Raw genomic sequence first — 20,219 nt, 5'->3', positions numbered from 1 at the left:
TTGCCAGAAGCCCTGCTGGTGCGAGGTGGGAGAAGGAATGAGAGGAAATATTGCTTTAGCTGCATGCCTAAAGGCTGGATGCCAAATGCAAAGAGCGGGTACGGCGTGCCCGTGGGGTGCGTGGCTGGCACACGAGTCCGGCGAGCAGCAGAGAGGACAGACTGCTTGTACGGCCGCTGCTGTCAGCTCTCATTTCTTCGCGGCTCGGAGACCGTGAATAAACAGACCCCATTGACAGGATGTCCTGGTTTTAATGTGCTCTGCTGAGGGATTTGTCTGCCCTGAAGCACAACGCGTTTCTGCGTGCGCCGTTCCGATAGCGCTGTGTGCAGGAGCCACGTTGAGTCGGCGCAGCTCTTCCTCTCCTCTGCCTTCAAACAAAACTTCAGGGGGAATTGCGTTATGGTTTCGCAATGCTCTGAAGTGTTTGGATGCATTACGCGTGTGGGCACGGAAAAGGAGGGTATTTTCTGTATGTCAGCAGGGAGACGAGAGCGGTTTTGTTTGTGCGTGCGTGGGAAGGCAGCACTGTGCGCTCCAAGCGAGTGAGTGTGTCGCGGGGGGAAGGTGCTAGTCTGGTAGCCAGGTGTGCCGAAAGCACCTCATTTACCTAGACAACAAATGTTGCAACTGCAAAAGGTTTCATGCCCTTTGCTGAGCTGTCTCCGCAAGCCCCGGAGGTGGCTAATGCCACGTTGTTTATTTTCACCTCTCACCTGGGGCTTGCTGGTGAAAGCTATTGCGATCATCACTTCAGTTTCTCCTGGCTGTAATGCCCACACTTGTCAGGTCAGATCTTTTTTTTTAATCTCTTTTTTTTTATTTTTTTTTCCACCTCATAGAGGTGAGTGACCTGATGTGAGAGTGCCTGGTTGCTCGTAGTGCGCACAAGTACTCAAAGCAGCTGCCGCGAGCAGGAAGTGCATGACGAGTGCCGAGAAACAGGAAGGTTTGGTCACCAAACTGGAAGGCAGCTACAGCGATGCGCGAAGGCTTCCTCTTGTGCACCCGCAGCTTCTGACAGCGGGGCAGAAGGCTGACAAGGCGCCTTGGCAAAGCAGCCGAGGTTTGGAGGACAGAGCGAAGGAGGGACTGCCTCCTGGAATAAGGTTTTGTTGTTAGTTTGTTCTGGACGGTTGGTTGCTGTATGTAGAGGGATCTTTGATCTCTCTGCTCTGTGTTACTGGTGTCTCATCTGCTCCTGGTTCGAGGAAGCTGGAGATGTCCTGCATCTGAGCCTATTTCCAAGACCGTATTGCGTACGCACATCTTCTGACGGAGCAACGCTGACGTGGCGCTCATCAGCTTCCTCCCTGCCGTGAACATTGCTGCTGTCAACAAGAGAAGTTTTTGTGTTGAAGGAAAAACGCACCCAAAGCCTCCCTGGGGTGGCCTGGCAGTTTTGCTTGTGCCTGGTGTCATCTTGGACGCTTGCTTTGGAGTCAAGGTCTCGGCGTTTCAGCTGCCAGAGGACACAGGAAAAAAGGAGCAGCAATAAAATGGCTTTAAAAAGCTCTGTTCAGCAGCGTGACACAGGGCTGTTTTTCTTTTCTTTGTGTGTGTAGTTGTTTTTACAGCCTTCCAGCATCATCTACTGATTAATGGTTTTGGTAAGTGCTTATTGTGGGAAAGCTGTGGTGTAGCGAGGCCTATCTTAAGCTCGTCCTAATTGGTGGCATAAGAATTGCATAAGCACGATCTGCTTGCTGCAGTGTCTCAAGATCACAGTGGTCAGTGTGGCACCGATGTCTAGGCAGATGGAGATGCCTCTCACCCTCACAGATTTCCTCTGTGAAGCTGGTGGCTCATAGATCCTGAGGGCCGATGCCTTTTGTAATGGGCAGTTGGTGAGAAGGGTGCTTGTGGACGCTGGATAAATTCTGTGCAGCTCATTTGGGAACTCAGTCCTGGAGTTTGAGCTGCCTTTGGGTTGATGAAGGGGAATTGGGCTTGTCCTCATCCATGTGAACACTTGTGGCTTCAGTTTCAGGGTGACACACTACGGAGAATATGGGACAGGCTGTGTCTCACTGCTTGGGGCTATGGGCCAGGGCAAACAATATTCCCTGTGAATCCGCTGCCCAAGAAAGAGCGGGTTGCTGTTGTGCTCTGCCAGGACAACGCGAAGCATCTGTGATCCCTGTTTGGTGCGCTCATACTGCGGAGCCCGAGCCCTTCAGGGAATAATCTCTTAACGTGCCAGGACACGGGGCTCAAATGTTGGGGCCCAAACCACTCTCAGCTTTGCTTGTGATGCCGGTACATGATAACTAAAGAGGGTAAGACGTGGCACACGGGCTCCAGCGAGGGTCTGTCTCACCCAGCGTCCTGTCTGGTGACAACCAAAGTGAATCCTTGGGGAAGGAGAATGAGTTACTAGTTTTAGTAGCTGCAGATAGTCCTGTTCTCCTGCAGTTTGCCCTGTTACCTTTCAGATGCTTTCTATAGCTTGTTCTTAGTAGCAGAACATGCCACAGCCCGGTTGTGTGTGTGACATGGAAGAAGTATTTCCTCCTTTTGTTAGTTTTTTTTTTTTTTTCTTTAGTATGCTGCCTGATGGTCTTTCACTGTGAACAACCGTTCTCCATGCCAGACATACTTTGCAGGGCACCAGTGGCTCCTGCAGGCTGTTTAGTTTCTTCCAGAGTACATCGATGCCTTTTTTGTGATGCCCACAGCTTAATATTTCATGATGATATACTGTGTGCCTTGACTGTGCTGCTCTGGAGTGTGCTTGTAGGCCAACACTTTGCGGACTTGAAGAATGTGGAGAGGGTCGGAATGGACCTAAGCAGAGAGAAAACGGGATGACAGCAGACTTAGCTGAAAAAGTGTCCTGTGCTTCATTGCTTTGACTTTCTTGCTGGAGAAGATGTTGAATGTGTGCTATGGAGAAGGAGTTTGGAAACGTGCCCACGTGACCCCGTATCTATTACATAGCAGCCGTTTTTGTTGCACATCTTGCATTTCTTCTCTTGCTGGTAGTTTGCCAGTCTCTGTGCATTCTGTAGCTGGGCACCCTTTGCCCTGTCTGTCTTTCCAGCTAAAAATGAAGTATGATGCTTGCTAACAGCATGATCTCACTGGTTCCTCAGGAGGAGGGCAGGAGTAGGCAGCTCTCTCCATTCAGTTAATAGTACTGGAAACTGCAAATGAACTTGCTTCAGTTTTCCGAATGCTGTAACAGTAAAATAGCAGCCCTGTTTCCTCAAATTGCCAAAATTGACATCCAAATACATCAAAATGAAACACATCCAAAGCCCGACTCACAGCTTCAGTGCAAGAACACTCCTGGTTATGGTGACTCGACGGAAATAATACTGCACCTGGTGTGATGCAAACTTACCGTTGGCTCTCAGATGGGAGAAGTAAGCCTGGAGAGCGATCATGCTCTGTAATAAATAGTGCACATTCCTGGCAGCTTCATTTGCTCTGGTGTGCGGGCAGGAGGGTGCTGTGTCGAGTTTGGGCTTTTTTTTTTTGGTCTTTCCTTAGCTAAGGTTTTCTTTGCACGCCCGCGAATCTCTGCTTTGCATGTACGGAGTTGTTACTTAATACATTGACTTCAGAGGCAAAGGGAAAGCTGGGCCCGTTCTTGTGAATGATGAGATCTTGCTCGAGGTTACCGATTAAGAGAGTGGGCTAGAACTTAAGCCTACGGATTTCTATTTTTATGCCAAGCCTTGTATTTTCTCTGTGCTGATTGATGTTGAAAGGATTTGAGATGCATCAATAGCATCAGAGAAGAAGCTGTTTGAGTGACTGGTTTTGGCAAAACCTTTCCTATGCGTTTTGTCTTCTCTTTCCAATGGGATTTCTTTAAAGCTGTCCCCCTTCCCCTCCTTCTGGGGGCTGGTGCTAAATCAGCTACCTTAGAGGTGCTTGGAGATGCTGATGGGTGCTACAGAAATGCTGAAAAATTGCTCTGGTGTTATATATAAAGTGCCTTCAGCTGAAGCTAAGATTATTTAAGTGATAGAGAAGCTCCATAGTTACATCAACGTACAAGATTCAGAGCCAGCAGTGCCATGAGGAGGGCCCTTATCCGTGACTAGGGCTCCTAACTGGTAGGATGATTAATTGAATCGCTAATGGGCCTAAGCGGAGGAAATAGCTGCCTGCCTGGTGGGGGCTGCTGGCTAGGTGGGACTTTTCCTTTCTTCTCGCTTTGCGGGTCGCAGAAGGCCTGCCTGCACACGTGCACCGCTTCGCTGTGTGAAACGGGGTGAACGTGGCCAACCGTTAGAAAAGGGCGACGAGGGGGTTTGAGTCACTGAGTTGTCACTGAGGGATGCAAGTGTCGGGGGGGGCGGTGACAGAGATGTCTGTGTGTGGTGAGCACTGGTGTTTCTGTCTAGCCAAGTTTACTGGCATTTTGGGCAATGGAGCATTTTAGCCTCTTCATATTCCCTGTGGCTTTATGCCAGTCTTGCAAAGTTCAAAGCCTATCCTGTTTTTGAAATAAATTTTGTAGCTTGTTTTTTTAGAGCATTCTGCTAGCTCCATACGGGGCTGTTTGTGACATCCGCTTCAACAGGAGAGAAGTGGTGATCTGTGTGTACAGCAGCCAGATCTCTGTTTACGACCCATGTCAGATAATCACGTTTTTTTTTTCCAGTTATGGAAAAAGGCAGATGGTAGTTAAAAAGCTAATCTGGTGTGTTATCACTGAGTTTTCTGTGAAGTTTGTACTCTGTGAGCATGCAGGATTTGTTCTTTACCTGGGACCAGAATGTGACTGAAGCGACTTGAGCAACAGCAGCAGCAAAACCAGGCTGCTGTTACCTGTTCTTTGGGCTCTCTGATTAGCAGCAGCGAAAGAGCTACACCCGCGGGGTTACGTTTGTGCCAGGTGAGAGGTATGTTCTCCAGTAATACAATACTTTCTTCTCTTATCCGTGCAAATGCTCTATTTTTTGTGGCAGGCTCAATGACCTTTCAGACACGGGACAGCAAGCTTTTGGCAAAAGATGCATAGCCGTTGTTGAGCAGCTTGTCGGGCGCTGTAGTGACGGTGGGGCATCCAGGAGCAGTTGAAAGGTCTTGCGTAGGACTATAGGTTAGTAATGTTTTCCATCTTGTCCGCTTGGCCAGCAAATCACTTTCCATCCTGGCTTGCTGTGATTCGTCCTCCATTTTCCATGTCCTTCTCCCCTGCCATCTGGATTCAGCGATGCAGCACGCTTGGGTGTGAAGTCCTTATTTCTGAGGAGGCCCCAGTGGAGGCAGGATGTTACAGTGTGACTCCTCGCAAACAGCAGTTTCCATGAGTAAGACCTCCCGAACCACAGATCGGTGGGGGCTGCATGTGTGGTCCTGGGAAGGGCCGTGACGTGCTGGTTGCTGCTGGAGGGAGGAGGATGGGTTGAGTGGCCCTTGGTTCAATACCAGTTCCCTCTGTTAGAAGCGGTGCCAAAACTTGCRGGAATCCAAGTCTGAGCCTTAATTTCAAGCGGCTTTCTTTGGTCTTTCATGTTCTTGAAGAACCACGAGGCAACGCAGAACCAGAAATTTGCTGGTCAGGTTGTGTTCTGCCATGGGCATGCCCTCCTTCTGGAGGGAGGAGGAGAGAATGGACCAAAGATGACAGACATTACACGTTAAACCGGGTGACTAACCAGAGGGCAATCGGGCATTAGTGCTCCAAACAGCGTGGTTGTGAGCTCGCCTGTGCGGGGCTGTTGGCGTGGCCATGTGCCCTGTCCATCGCAAGGTGCCACCTGGCAGAATGTGGCTTTGCCAAGCAGAGTCAAATGCTGTTGGAGGCCTTTCTCCTCATCTTCGACCTTCCTGTAGGGGAAGAACCTACCAAGTGTCCACCTTTGCAGCCCTGAAATCAGGGCTGCTCTGGGAGGAGCTCGGCATCCCACGAGGCGCAAACGTGTCCTGCGATCTTGGAGCAGGCTGGGCTTCCAGGGATACTCCAGGGAGCCAGCCCTGAGGTCGTGGTTTAAAAAAAGAGATGAGTTTAACAAGGAAAAAGGAAACGAGAGCTGTAGGTACCCGTAAAGCTCTTCAGCAGCGGCTTGTGTTTCGGCTGGAGGCAGAGCCTCTCATTAGCGCAGGCGAGCGGGAAGCCTTGGTGCAGGTTGGGAATGGTTAGCATCCGCGGTTGTGCCGAGCGTATTACATATCCGCTTGCCAGAGTGTCTGTCAACGCCTGTGTTTGCAAACAGACTATCTCATTAGTTAGGGCAGCCAGATAATGTGGCAGGGGGCCCAGGTCTGGGTAAGCTTTTGGGCAGCTTGCTTGAAGGAGGAGGCAGTTGCTGAAGCGTTCACAAACTTGCCTGTGAGCAATGAGCAAACGCTTCCCAGGCGGAGAAGGAGCTGGCTTGCTCGTTCCCGGGGAGGTGGCAAAGGAAAGCTTTGGGAGCGCGCTGCTTCCCGTTGCACTCCCGTGCATTAATTCTCAGCGCGTCTCTGCGGTTTTTCTGATGGTCAGCTTGGCCAGCTACTGGCAGGCAGCGAGTCGGATGTTCCCGTAATAAATCTCTGCCTTCAAAGCCGTAACGGAGGTTTGTCACACGGCTTTCAGGGGGGCAGCTTTTTCTGGTTTTTCTCCCGTAAGGTACATGGGAAGGAAAGCGTTTTGTTGCTACTTATTTGAGACTGTAAGAGTGGCGTAAAGTACCGGATATCAAAATCCAGTTTATTTGCTGCATGCATGTTGCAGTGGCAACGCAGATGTCCCATGCAAGCCCCTTGGTTACGTTGGCTCCTTTTTTTTTTTTTATTGCTTGTGTAAAGAAGTATAAGACCCTTTGTAATGTTATTCCCATATATTTAGAAGTAAGGGCACAACAGTTCAGCCTCTAAACACCTTCGGTCTTTGCCTTCCTCACAAGGAAGTGTTGGCTGGTGCCTGGTTTAACTGGATTTGTCCAGCATGAGCTAAACTGATGCTTCTGCCAGGCTGTACGAGCCTGTAAGATGGGGTATGTTATCTCCAAATGTGCGTCGTCTTTCGTTACTCAGCGTAACCAATGGCGAACGCCTGTTTTGAAGAGACGTTTTTCTCTGACGATAGCTTACCAACCCACCCTGGATGCGTTGCGATCAGGGATGTTATCTTCGGCGCTGTGATTAATACTGAGGAGGCACTGTGGCGCTTTGCTTGGACTCGTGTCTGCTTTTGTGCTTCAAAGAGCGCAGCTCCGCTTTGTCTGAACACAACTTTTCCCAAAGCGATCGCAGTTATCCTGACAGGCCATTGCGGAGCTCACTGTGGACTGCGAGAATTTCCCCAAAGGGTTTTCTTGTTTTGCTTTTCAAGCTTCCTCCTGTTTTCTTCCCGCTTAAAAGTAGCGCTGTGGATGGTGGCAGGAGCAGAGAGAAGTCGGCAATTTCAGAGTTAACCTATCGGCTTGTCCTTGGTTTACCCCTCTTACTTATCTTTCCACAGCGATCTTGAGAGAGATGACATTGTTAGCCAGAAGAAATATATTTCCTTTTAAGTGGAAGAACGCAGAATTGAAAGTTGCCCTGGTCGAGCACAAAGAATTCAAGCGCTTAGCTCTTATCTGCTCTATCTGAGCTGCGCCTTGCTTTAATGCTTCAACGGGAGTTGGCCGGAGCAGTGATATAATGGAAATTTTGGTGCGACTGTAACCTCGCATCCAGTATTCCCGCAGGAAATCCGGCAATGCCCTTGGCTCGCACCAGCAAACAGTTGTCCTTGCGGATATCGGACTGCAGCGGCACAGACACATAGGAGCGCTCGTAGCCACCGTGCGTTTGGGAGCGTGGATTTATGCAATGACCTTTTCGGCGTAGTTTGTCTGTTGCCTGACGCTCCGTGGTGGCTGGAAGCTGGTGGTGTTTAGGGGATGTCCGGGTTCAGCAGATGGGCTCTCGTTTCATCTGACTGCGTGAGAAACCGGCTAACCGTTTTGCGCCTCCGTTTCCCCCTTTGAGAATACGCTCTTCAAATTGAGGCGTTACACTACCTGTCGTCTTCCAAACTCGCACCTCTGCCAAACCAGCAGAAATGCTGTCGTAGTTGTGCTTTTGGCAATGGCGTGTTGAGAGCTGGCAAACGCAGACTCCTGGCTGCTTTGAAATGAATCAAAGCCTGCCTCATTTAAACGGCGGGACGCCCTCGTCCTCGGCGCCGGTGCCACGTTATACCCTGCTGCATCTGGGGCAGTTTCCTACAGGCAGGCACAAAGTCTGTTTTTGTGCCTCGTTTGTGGAATGGTCTCCTTAACGAGATAGGACCTGGTTTACATTTTCTATGCTGCTCTATTTTTTTTTGCAGGAACTTTTTGCAGTCATTGAGGTTAAAGGCTTCTGTTTGTAAAAGCTTAAATCTTGGAACGTGGCTCCCTAACAGCATGTGGTGGGTTTTGGAAAGAAGTTAGTCCCTTAAAATTACATATAAGGGATGTTACGACCATTAGGTCATGTTTAAGTTCTTTCACTTTTTGCTGATGGTGCATAAGATTGTTTTTGTTTGCAAGCTGAGCTACCAATGTTTGCTTTCTTCAGCAAACAAACCAACCATAGGCCTTCCATCTTAGCCAAACGTCCCTTTTCCAAGACGGCCTTTTCGCTTCATTTTTTCAGTTAGGGCTTTTTTTTAGTGGGAGCCGCTCTGTTCTTTCCATCTGATCTCCGTGCCCACACGGCTTAATGTTTCCATTTCGGAAAGGAGGAGAACATGGGGGCAGCAGACAAACTTCCAAACTCTGCAGCGCAGAAAAGTGTCAAGAGTGAGCAAGAAAAAAACCCTCCGAAACTCCTTAACATCTACTGCCTTGTAGAGGTCCTGGAATAACTTGCTGCTTCATTCCTTCGCTGCTTCTCACACTAAACTGTTGGAACTGAACAGTCTTGTGATAACCAAAAAGAAACGGAGAGTTTCTGTAAAGAGCACTGAATAATTTCCAAAGCAAATCAGATGTTTTACCTATCTGATGCTGCCGCTGTGTCGTCAAACTCCAGGACTTCAAATAGGGCATTTGAGTCTTCCTTAACTGCAGAACCCGGTAGGTAAGAGCGCTCTGTGTCCACAGGCCCTCGCGCTGTAGCTGCCAGGTGACTGCCAGCAGCCGGAGGGGCCGGGCTCGCCTGGCGTTTGCCAGCCTGTAGCCCCTCGTGAGGGCTGCCCAAATACAGCTGTCGTGGCCGAACCAGGGTTGAGTCGGGCAGTGTTTTCCTGTGGTTGCGCTGAGTTTCTGAAGAGTGATTTTTTTWTTTTTATTTTTTATTTTTTCCTCCCCCAAATCTTCTGAAAGCCTATTGAGGGAGAAGGGGAATGACTCTCTTTGGAGAGCGGCTGAATGCAGTGCCCTGGTTGCCATGGTTTTTCAATGGAGCACTTCAGAGGAGGTACAAAAGCATCTTTAGCACTTGCAGCACAAGGAGAATGAAAGGACGCGGATTATGTCAGCGCTGCGGCGCCGGCTCCAGTGAATGTCATTCATTTATCGTTGGGAGCCGACCCTGTTTGGATTGCGTTTATGGAGTGGGAGGAGAGACTGGACCTGTTTCAGCTGACTTTTGAGCCCCAAACGTACTTCCAGCCTTTGCCTAGTGATTGCGTTGGCTACGACTGGGTAAACAGGACTGTGGGGAGGGTGTTCCCCGGTGTGCCGGTGCCGTGACGTGTCCTGCCTTTCCCAGCTGGATGCGCACTGCCAAAAGGGTTGATTCATGCTTCGTTTCTCCGTGCTGTGTTGTACTGCACGGGGGGGGAGTTAATTATTGGAGGGAACCTGCCCTGCTGAGTTTGTAATTGGGAAGCTTGTTAAATCTCCGGAGAGGATATAATTTGCAGACCAGTTCCAGTTAAGCAGATCTGCGAGTCGAAGCGTTTGAATTCAGTGAGTCTGCGCTGGGCGCATTCAGCAACAGGCAGGCTAAATTCTTTCTCGGCAGGGCGAGCAGCGAACTATTGCTTCCAAAAAAAAAAAAAAAACCCCAAAAGGCAATCTGTCCTCCCTGTAATCCATCTGCTGGCAGGCTCCTGCGTGTGCACACGCAGTATTTAGTAATTAATTAGAGGCCATTGCTTCCGGCGCTAGAGCCGCTTCCCCCTGGCGCTTGGGCGAGGAGGCTGTCGTCGCGCCAAAAGCAAGCCGCCTCGGTAGCCAAAGGCTGCGACCCCGTAAAGGAGCCACCAAGGTCATAGCTCGTTAAGCCTGCACGCAGTTGGATGTTTCTCYGGGCTTTTTTTCCCCCCCTCCCTAAAAGATGACAGGCAGTTCGTTTCAAGCATCACCTGCATCATGTTGTCCTGCCCCCTTCTCTTCTCGGAGCCAAGATTACAATGAAGAACTTCCTTTTCATCCTAAAGGGTTTCGTGCTGCATGTTAGGGACCTGCTGCCTCTGCGTGCTGTCCGTGTCTCCTGCCGGAAGGCTCTTATCTGTCTGCGTAAACCATTTCGGCTCTGCTGTGAGTAACACACTTTGTAGATCCTGGAAAGGAGGCAATTTCTTGGATTTCTTTTTTTTTCTTGCATAGGTTTCCAGAGTCAGCAGAACAGTTTTCATTCTCCTGCGGGAGAGGAGCTTTAAAATACGCAGCAAGACTTGACTCTGTTAGAGAACTCAGCCCTTATTAGGCACCAGAGTATACGCCTGGGGAAGAGATGGCTCTAAACACAAGGAGGGACTGTCTGAATTTGCCGCTTTTGAGATGCGATCAGCTGCAAAGCGCAGGTGCGTTGAAAGCCTGACTGCGCTGGTTCCCCTGCCACAGCCCCGCTTCCGCATTACCAGGACTTTCTGCTCCGTAGGAGCCGGTGTCCGGTGCTTTAGGTCTGCAGAGAAATCTGCTGCCTGAAGCAGCCTTCTTGTTTGTGGGCCAAAGCATCAAAATGACTTTAAACGCGGGTGTGTTATTGCACAGCAGGAGGCAGAAGAACCACGGCACGTTCGTCTTGGAGGGCCAGGTCAGTGCGGTCCCTCAGCACGCTGGCGTAGGAGCTTTCGGCGTGCTACTTTGCCTGTCAGTGCTCTTCTGCGTGCTTTTTTCCTCCTGGTTTCTTTTTTCCTGGTCAAATTTGATATTGCTGGTCAAAGCGAAGGGGAGTGAGAACTGAGGAACTCGTGCTGCCTCTTACATAGCTGCTGCTCGAGGAGTCTGTAATTGGTGCGTGGCTCATAGTTTCATGGGAAATGGGGGAAGACAGAGTTCCCTTTGCTTTCCTATGACAGATTTAGCTCTGCAGAACTTAAAAGTAAGATAGGGTAGTAATTAGGCGTGATGTTTTTGTCCTTATGGCAAGATTCGCTTTTTTGCGTAGTCCCTGAAGACTGCAGGAGATGCACTGTATTCCTTTGCACAGGATGGAGCCTTTCACAGGACTATTTGCTGAGCTTTAATTCTGTAATCTTAGTCCGTTATCTAATAGCCAGAGGAGTCCCTGAGCTTGGAAATGTACTTTACTTGCTTGGAGAGAAAAAGATTTCATCTTAATCTGCCTGGGGCGTTCTCTCTGTTGCCTCGAACGGGTTAAGAGCAGCAGCTGTGAGATGGCTCGCTTGAGAGGACGCGCGGAGAAATCGCCTGTAGCGCGAAGCGTGAAGGAGGACAGCGTACGCCAGCCACGTGCGGGTTTCAAAGACGCTTTGCAGACTTGAGCAGCAGGAGGAAGAAGTTCTCTCCCGTTTGGAGTCGCTCGGGGAACGGCGGAGAACCGCTCGCGCGGGGCAGGCACGCTGCATGCGCGGGAGCCTCGCGCAGGGCATCTTTGGGGCATCGCTGCGCGTGGCAGACGCGGCGGGTTGCCGGGCCGAGGGCAGCGTGTCGGGCCGCCATCAGGGCGCCCTTACCTTGCGGTAGGGTTGGAGGGTTTCGGCGCGCAGTCGGCTCTTGTTTAGCCGCTCTGTCTGGAGTCGTGGTTGGGTACGCGTGAAGAGGCAGAAACGTTCCCGTCCTCCTCTCCTAAAGCAGCTAACGTTTCCAGCAGATGGGGGAGCAGAGCTGTCCTGCGACGTGARCTGCTCTGCCCTTATGGCCGCGAGCCTGTTTTAAACCGCCTGGGGCAATGTCTGGGGATGCTCTTTTAGTTACCTGTGCGAGCGTCCGCTTTGCAAGGGCGCAGCCGAGTAGGCGAACCACCGGCTTTGCCGCTGGGCCACGTCGGTGGTCCGTGGGCCTGGAAAGCGGCATTTCTGCCCCTGCTCCTCTCYGCTGGGAAAGGTCTTAGCCTGGTTTTTGGTGCAACGCCCCTGCCTGTTCTTCCTGAATAACTATTTAACCTTTGGACCTGTCGCATCTAAATTTGATGGAGTGAAAATCTGAGGAGTTGGTCTCCTCCTTGCTGGCTAAGAAATGGGAGCTGCAGACCTAGGTAGGAGCTCCCGCGGAGCAGGAGGCGGACGGGACTCGGCTGCAGCAGCCTTGGGCAGCTGCTGGCTCTTGTGCGCTGGGCTTCCCATCCAGAACAGGAGCAATATGGGTTCCTTCTTGCCTGGGCACTCGTTACTGGAGACGGAGAAGGGAAAACTCAGGGGCCAGAGGGAATAAATCCTTAGAAAACTGGGCTTTATTGGTTAAGGTGTCCACAGAATAACTCACAGGCTGGTGACTTGGCGGGACTCGAGCTGTGCTGCTGCCGCGTGATGTCCCGGTGGCAGCAGCTCCACAGCAGCGAGCTCCCGCGGGCAAGGAAGTGCGGACAGCCGCTCGCTTTCTCCTAACCTGCCCGGCCTCTCGGCCGGTCCCACCGTAGCCTTGAGGAGCACCATCCGTTTTCTCTAAGGCTTGGGTGAGACGAAAAGCCAAGTGCTGCAAACCACAACGGCCTCCACTCTAAAAATGCCATAAAAGGCTGCGGCCTCAGGAGCTGGGCATGGAAGCTGCTCCCACCCACACTGCTGCCGCGTGAGTCACTTGGCTGTCGTGCGGCTCCCTCCACGTGGATGCCCGGTTGAGGATGAGGTAAGAAGCAGCCAAGGGAGGAAGAGGAACCGCTCTGTAGCGCTGTGGGAGTGCTGAGCAGAGTTACGGAGAAAAGGCTGACACGCACGCACACGCACGTGCAGGAACTTGACCAAACTGCTGGACAGTTTTGTTCCCATTAATATTTGGTGAGAGCTTCCAGCAGATGCTGCTGGCTAATGGTTTGGGAGTATTTATAGAAAAGAGTCTTCCCTGTTCTCTGAGGGCGCAGACACCCCCAGCGTGCTTTTCGGACGCGCAGCGACTGCCGCGCGAATACAGAGCTGGAAAACCCCCTCTGCTGCACAAGCACTCTCCTTAAACTTTAGCCCTTATCCGCGCTCCTCAAACTTGAAGCTCAGCCTTTCTCTCCCTTTCCTCCCTCCTCTTCTTCCTCCTCCTCCTCCCTGCCCTGGTGCAGAAATAGGCAGCGCTCCAGGTAGCGTTGCTCTTCCCTGCGCCTCTTGCCTCAAACGCAGGCCGCGGGGAGTGAACTCGGGGCCTGGATTTGTTTTGGTTCCTTTCCGGAGACGCCGCCCACTGGCCTCGGCCTCGCTGACGGTGCGTTGCTGTTTTCCCTTTTCCTTCCTTCCGCTCGACCAAGGCTCCCAGGGTTTGCTGGATGACATTTGTCAGTGGGAATTTCTATAAAAAGCTCGCTTTGCTTAGAAGCCAACCCAGCGGTGACGTCACACGGGCAAGGTTTCCGAGTTCATCCCTACTGATCCTACAGAAACGAGTTAGCGGCCGAGAGCCCTGTGCCTGTGCGAGGACCCGGGAAAGACCATTCCCGAGCACGTCGCCGCCTCCTTTGCGGTGAGCCGGGGCCTTCGCTCCCGCGGAGCCTGGGCCTCGTGCATCTCCTGAAGCACGCTTTTTTTTTATTATTATTATTTTTAAGGCCTGCGTAACATGGCTGCGGTTGTTCCTCTGCTCGTAGTTTTCAGGTTAGTTCTTTAAATTTTCTTTCTTTTTTTTTTTTTTGATAGGCATTTATCCTGACTTCTTAGGGAAACGGGAGACTTGCATGCTCCACGTCTTTGATGCTGCCACTTTTGAACCAGGCCAGTTTCCAACAGCGTTGACAGAGGAGCGCATGGAGTAAAGGTAGGAATTTAGGTCTGCTGGGGTCAGGGATGATGCAGCCGGGGGACCTGCCGGGGCCCTGCCAAGGTGACAGCTGTGGTCTGCGCCGCAGGAAGCACCGGAGAGTTTGCACGAGACACGGCTAGCGTGAACGCTGTCGGTTTGGGACAGGCTGTCGGCTTTCCCCCTGTTTGAAACCGGAGAAACCACTTGTCGGTCGAGTTCTGTTTTGTGCAGTCTCTTCTGCATCTCAGTGAGATCCCTGCTTTGACTTTAAGTGAATGATACGTAGATTTATCGCAAGATGTGCTGCCTTTATAAGCAAGACTCTGTTAGCTCCGCTGACCAGGGAGCAACCTGAGTTTTCCCTGCGGATACTGGCCGAGGAGTAGGACTCTTGCGGTACGAGCTGTTCACTGGGTGACCAGGGAAAGAGGCGCTGGCCGAAGGACCGACGCCTTAAGGCCGAGCCCGGGGAAGACCACGGGTGGAAGCGAGCAGGCAGGGCGCAGAAGGAATCGGCGCCAGCCTGCGTTGGTACGAGGGGGCGGCAGCCAGCACTTGGCGTCCCGGGGACTTTTGCTGACTTGTTTTGTTGGTGGCGTTGAGAAAAAGGGAAGGTCACGGATGTATGTCCTGAAGGGCAATGAGACGTGCAGGGAAACAAAGTGTGTATTTGTTTCAAATATGTATATTTGCTAAGATGAAAAGCTTGCTACTATTTCATCCTTTTTTTTTCTTTTTCTCTGTCATGTGCTCAATTATTTGTCATCCTTTTCCAAAACAAGCAGCCTGCTCTCCTCTTGGTGAGGCTAACTTTGGAGCAGCTTTCTGGCCTTTCTCTGCGCAGCACCTCCGCAGCACGCTGTGAGCAGTGTTTGCAGGCCAGAGCGTGTGACCCGAACGTAATTTCAGGAGCAAAATTATCACTGGATTTCATTTGCATCTTTGGAGGCAACTGCACGCTCTGAAATGCTGAGGTTTCTTAAAATATTGCCGTATGTTAGTGGAGACTTTCACTAATCCGCCTGCGGTAATTCCCTGGTACTTCTCTAAGCGGTCGATAAACCAGAGCTTATTTAAGCATTGAAAAGGTACAAAACTCTGCGGGAGTACGTTGAATTGCGCCTCCCTTTCTTCTGTTTGACCTGTAGTTTTGCTAGACCCTGGCTGGCGCTTTCAGCCTGCGCTGCTGTAATCTGCAGTTATGAAGCCCCTAAGGGTCATTTGCGGTCGGTGAACAGCGCGGAGGAGGTTCTGGCGTGTCCAGATGCGCGTGCGGCCACTGCAGTGGCTCTGGACGGATCACCGAGGATTTCCTGGCTGGCGTTTTTCGAAGTCAAGCTTGCCCGCAATTAAACCTCGCGTTAAAACTTTGAATTTGCCAACACCAGCAAACTTCTGCAAGTACAAGCTGAGTAATGGTTTAGAGGTAGCTGGTCTTTAAAGCAGAACTTAATAATCAGAGAGGCTGATTAGCATAGCTTCTTGGTCTTTTTATAAGGATTAAGCTTTATCTGTATTTACCCTGCTCTGCTGTGCTCTGCTCTGGCAGATGATGCTTTTGTGTATGTACTGCCTTTCGCGCCTCTGGTGTTGACACTTAAATGTGTTTTAAGCAGCCTTTATGGTCAGGGCATGGTGTGTGCACAGCCCCTGCTTGGGTTTCCCTGTGCGCGACCCGATACAGCCGCCAGCCAGGACTGCTGTGGCTCTCCCAAGGGCAAGGCAGGCTCTTCTCTCTGAAAAAATATGTCTTAAACTGTCCAAAATGTGGTTTATTATTAATGCCGTGTGTTCAAGGCATAGTACTGCAGGGCATCCTAGGAAGCGAGCCGCGGATGAACTGTTACAAATTAACAGTAGGCCGTATCTGACTCTTTTTTAAAAGAAATGCCTGCTACAGAGTAAATCATCCAGACTCTGCAGTGTGCCCCTAAGGGGCGTTGCATGACCCATATCCTAAAGCAGCTCCCAAAGACCACCCTGGAGCGGCTCTAGGGCTGCTGTTGAAGGGAGCCGTTGCGGCAGCGCACCGGCGCTTCTCTGGTGTCCGCTAATCCTCAGTCACCACCTTGCAGAGGCGGCGGGGCTTTGGGCAGCAGGCTGAATGATCCACTGCATCCGTCTGTAACTCCTTTTTTTTCCAGCGCACTGTCTGGCCTAGACTTGGGATGAGACAAGCTGAGGTTTGGAGCCTCGCACGTGCGACTGCCAGGGTTTCAGGGGTGCCTGGTCTGTGCTGCAGCTGATCCGTTTGTCCATGTTACCTTTTCCCCACGTTCCCTGCCTTCGTGTCCTGGCCGATGGGGAGGGAAAAAAAAAAAATCTATATTGCACCGATTGTCTGCAACTTAATACAGGTGGCTGAAATACTTTGCTCTTTTTAGAAAGTTACTTTGCAGAGTTCAGTGACTTCAGAGGAAAATTAAGATTTGCGCTTGCCAGATTGAGGCAGTATCTTGCCATTACACTGCATAGACAAACTGGATCTTTGAGGCAGTGGACAAGGTCTTTTCCTGAGCTGCTCTTGTTCTGTTCCTTGAAAACAAAAAGCCAGTTTTCAAAGTTTCGTAAGAAAATACCACCTTAATTAAAAATAAATAAATAAAGATGATGGTAACATTGGGAAGTAAGCATCCGATAACATTTTCTCTAAAAATGGGTGTGGGGTGTAGATATTTTTAGCTGATGCTATTTTCAAGCTGCTGCTCTTCTATGACCTCCTTTTAATAGTAACTTTTTATAATGTTTTCTTTTAAATTTCTGTAGTTCCAGTAGCTTTCGCAGCCAAAGACATGCTGCTGGGGGGAGGAGAAGAGGGAGGAGTAGCCCATGGGCAGGAGAAGTAGCGGAATCTGCTTTCTCATGGATTTGTCTGGTTGTTTCACTGTCTGAGAGTGCAATTCCTGAGCTGGGGATGGTTTGTAAGGGCCCTTTCCCAAGCGGAAGGGGTGACTTGTGCCTCAGCTTTTCCCTCAGCTGCCGCAGTTGCGGGGTTGCTGCGTCTGCTCCCAGGGCGCCCATTTCTTTGAAGCGGCTGAGACCTCTGCTTCTCTTGAAAAATTGAACTTGGACAACAGGTTTGAAAGTTACGGGACGGAAGGAAAGGGCATGCTGAGAGAAATGCCGTAACGAACGATCCCGTGTAGGAAACCAGGCGTAAGAAGTAACAACTTCAACTCAGACCTTTGCGTAGTGGCTTGGTCGGCGGCTGACTGCACGGACAGATTTGGGGCTTTCCTGCAAATACCTTTTTCTGAGATGATACAGATAGGAAACCAGTTCCAGTGTAAAACTTGAAGGTCACCTTCATCCCTCTGCGGGCTCCTATTTTTCCGATGTCTACAAATTGAAAAGTCATTACAGATCCCTGCGATGGGCCGAGCGGTTCCTGGTGTTTTGTGAACATCAAAGTGGCATCGAAAAAGCTTCTTGAAAAGAGGTGGTACGATGAGCCGGAGAAGAGGCCGGGGAGGCGTTCTCAGGTTAGGCTCACTGATATTATCTATCGATAGCTACCAGCCGGAAACGGTTGGGCTTTCTAAAGAAAACTGCGTGGTGCGCTGCATGGTTAGGCGTTTCTCTTTGCTCGCAGCTGCTGACGTTGGGCGACGGGAGCCACCGAGTCGAATGTTAATAACAACCCCCCCCTCCCATGTATGATCGCTCTCGACGGTGTGTTGGAAAGGATTAGCTAGAGGTGTCTGTGCCAGGTTCGGGTTGTCCTAGAAGCTTTGCCGCGTGCACGTTTCCCTGTTCTTTTCCCTGTCTGCGCTCGTAGAAATGGAGCTGATTTAGTGCATTGTCCGTGAAAACGGAAAAAGTCATTCYGGGTAATTATCGTTTTTAGGTGTTTCAATATAAGACCTGTAATACGTGGTTAATGTCACAATTGCTGCTTTGCATTTAAATAATGTTGCCTTTCCCTCTGGAGGTATTCTTAAGTTTGACCTTGAGAGGAGAAAGGTGTGGTTTTCCTTAACTGTTATTCTGCAGAAACAGGGGGAACATAATGCACTCATCTCCTGTTAGATTAATTAAAATATAACGAGAAAAGGAGAATGGTTACGTGCCTCGCTGTAGGAGCTGTTGCTTCTCCTTCTGTCCGGTGCGAGAAGCAGCATGCGTTTGCAGTGCAGCCGAAGCGCTGGGGGATCGGGCCCTCTTCCCTCCCCAGGGACTTGGTTTTTGCAGGCCAGATCTTTCCTGGTTTCCATGTTTCTAACCAGTCACGGGCCCTGGCCAGCTGGCAGGTTCAAAGCTTGAGCCCTAGGGTAAAGGAGGCTGTCCGAGAATTTGTCTCGGTGTAGCCGCATCCGCCATCCTTCCCTCTCTCCGGAGCCCCGTGTTTGAAATCAGTGCAGCGAACTTGGGTTTCACGATGCTGCTTTGCCCCTTGAAGGACCCGAAAGCGTTGTGCAACCAAACAGCGTCTCGGGCAGGGTCGAGTCGAGGAGCCCGTCTGCCTGCAGCCCTGCTCCAATGCGAGTGTCGCCGAGCGGCTGGGACGGCCYGGCTTCGGCTGAGCCTGGGCAAGGGAGAGGAAAGGTGCGTGCTGATGGGTTTTATTGGCTGTATTTGCTTTTTTTCTCAACATCCGAATCGGTGACTAGGAGTTTCTGTTGATTGACAATAAATGAAGTAAAAATTCCCTGAGCCAAGGTTGTTTTGCTCGCGGCAAGTACTTACATGACTTGCTGTGATGCCTCTTGCCTCTCTCTCTCTCTCTCTCTCTCTCTCTCTCTCTCTCTCTCTCTCTCTCTCTCTCTCTCTCTCTCTCTCTCTCTTTTTTTTTTTTTTTTTTTTTAATGACCACAAGCATCTGTGCTGTTGGACTGAGATCAGTCAGAAAAGATAACGCAGTGTACGGAAGGTGTCAATGCCACCTCCGGTCAGCGGTCCGGCGCTGAGCCTGAAAAAAGCTCCTTGCTCCCTGCAGCACCCAGCCCGCTTCCTGCAGCRGCTTTGCGTGCGGCCGCTGCCCGAGCGCGGCCCAGCCCGGCCGCGAGGCGACGGCGCGCTTGCAAGCCCCGCTTTCGGCGAGGCCGCGTGGCAGTCGTTGCAGTAACGAGGATTTCGCTTGGGCCTATCTCCTCGTGTGACACCCGTGTTTAATTCTGGTGCCCTTTCGGGCGGCAGCGTTGCGGGGCTTGCGTGCGTCGGGGCGGGAGAGCGCTTCCTACCRCCACCGAACAGGCGACAAGCATCAGCAAGAGCACGGGTTTCATCCTGGTGGCTTTTAGGTAAAGCACGATGCTCTGACAGGAAGGAAGTACAACTCTCTGTACGGTGAGAAGAGAGAAAGAGCAGATACTCAAGAGCACATGGGATATCTGTCGTCTGAAGATGGCACGCGGTTAGAAAGCAGGGGAAACTCCTTGCAGCGGGTCCGTGGAGGTGTGCAGGGCAGCGGTGGCGCCGTCGCTGCGGACTGCACGGGTTGAGCATCATCTTCTCTGCRGGACCTAGGAGCACGGAGGAGACAGCAGGGTGCACGGCCCCCAGCGGGGGAAAAGGGTCGGACTGATGTGCCCTTACACCTGGATCGCTTTTACCAGGTGGGCTACAAAAGGCCTCTATCCCAAATTGTATGCTGCTACTTTTAGTTGGGACCAAGAGTGCTCTATTACTCTTTTCTTTTTTTAAGCTGTTTTTCTACTGAGAACACCTCCAAAACAAGGAGGGCAGAAGAGGTTTGGAAAGGCAAATATTTTGTGAGGGTGAGCAACGCTGCAGGCTTTTGTTTTCTGTCAATGGAAGGAAGTGGGAGAAACGCGTAAGAGCCTTAGTGCATTATGGGCTTTAGCGCTGCAAATGAGATTAGCACTCGCCCTCCCATCGTGGACTTGGTAAAGTCCTGACCTTTGTCAAATATGCCAGGAAAGTCTTGCTGAGCGCTGAGTCCCCACCCAGGTGCTTATCTGCTCGAACCCAGAAACGGGATCCAGCGGAGAAACAGCCAAAGAGAGACGATCCGCTGCTTGGAGCAGCCGCGATCCAGCCCCCTTTGGGAAAGGGCCTGATTCTGGAAGGGGCTGGGTCTTGCTGCGGCGGGGCATCTGTCGGAAGCAGCGGCAAAGGAAGAAGGATAGAAATCCTGAGAACCAGAGCTGAAGTGGTATGTTTGATTTTGCTTGTTTGCAATGCAGGCGCCTCTCCTGGCTACTTTGCAGACTAACAGTGGGAAAACAGCCCTGGAGATTACCGAAGCGCCGTGGCTTGCTTTGCATCGCTAAA

At 51.1% G+C, this 20,219-nt stretch overlaps 1 protein-coding gene across 9 annotated transcripts in view; it reads left to right on the top strand.

Annotated features, from left to right (window-relative positions):
* The window catches only part of LOC112962709 (USP6 N-terminal-like protein), an 89,398-nt gene that overhangs the window by 18,658 nt on the left and 50,521 nt on the right, over positions 1-20,219 (top strand). For 5 of the 9 annotated variants that reach the window (XM_026059132.1, XM_026059141.1, XM_026059139.1 and 2 more), the window contains one exon: positions 13,883-14,000. The exons of 1 other annotated variant lie outside the window; for it this stretch is intronic. The gene's annotated coding sequence lies outside the window, so the exon portion shown is untranslated. Of the gene's footprint in view, positions 1-4,980; positions 5,060-10,487; positions 10,667-12,764; positions 12,894-13,882; positions 14,001-20,219 lie in introns of those variants that run through there. 3 more of the 9 variants (XM_026059136.1, XM_026059133.1, XM_026059137.1) reach the window with 3 other exon arrangements.

The sequence above is a fragment of the Apteryx rowi genome, unplaced genomic scaffold (assembly GCF_003343035.1).
Source record: "Apteryx rowi isolate R43461 unplaced genomic scaffold, aptRow1 scaffold_152, whole genome shotgun sequence".
In the NCBI taxonomy this organism is placed as follows: Eukaryota; Metazoa; Chordata; class Aves; order Apterygiformes; family Apterygidae; genus Apteryx; species Apteryx rowi.
Note: the sequence above shows the minus strand (reverse complement) of the source record. Positions and strands in the feature narration are given on the sequence as shown.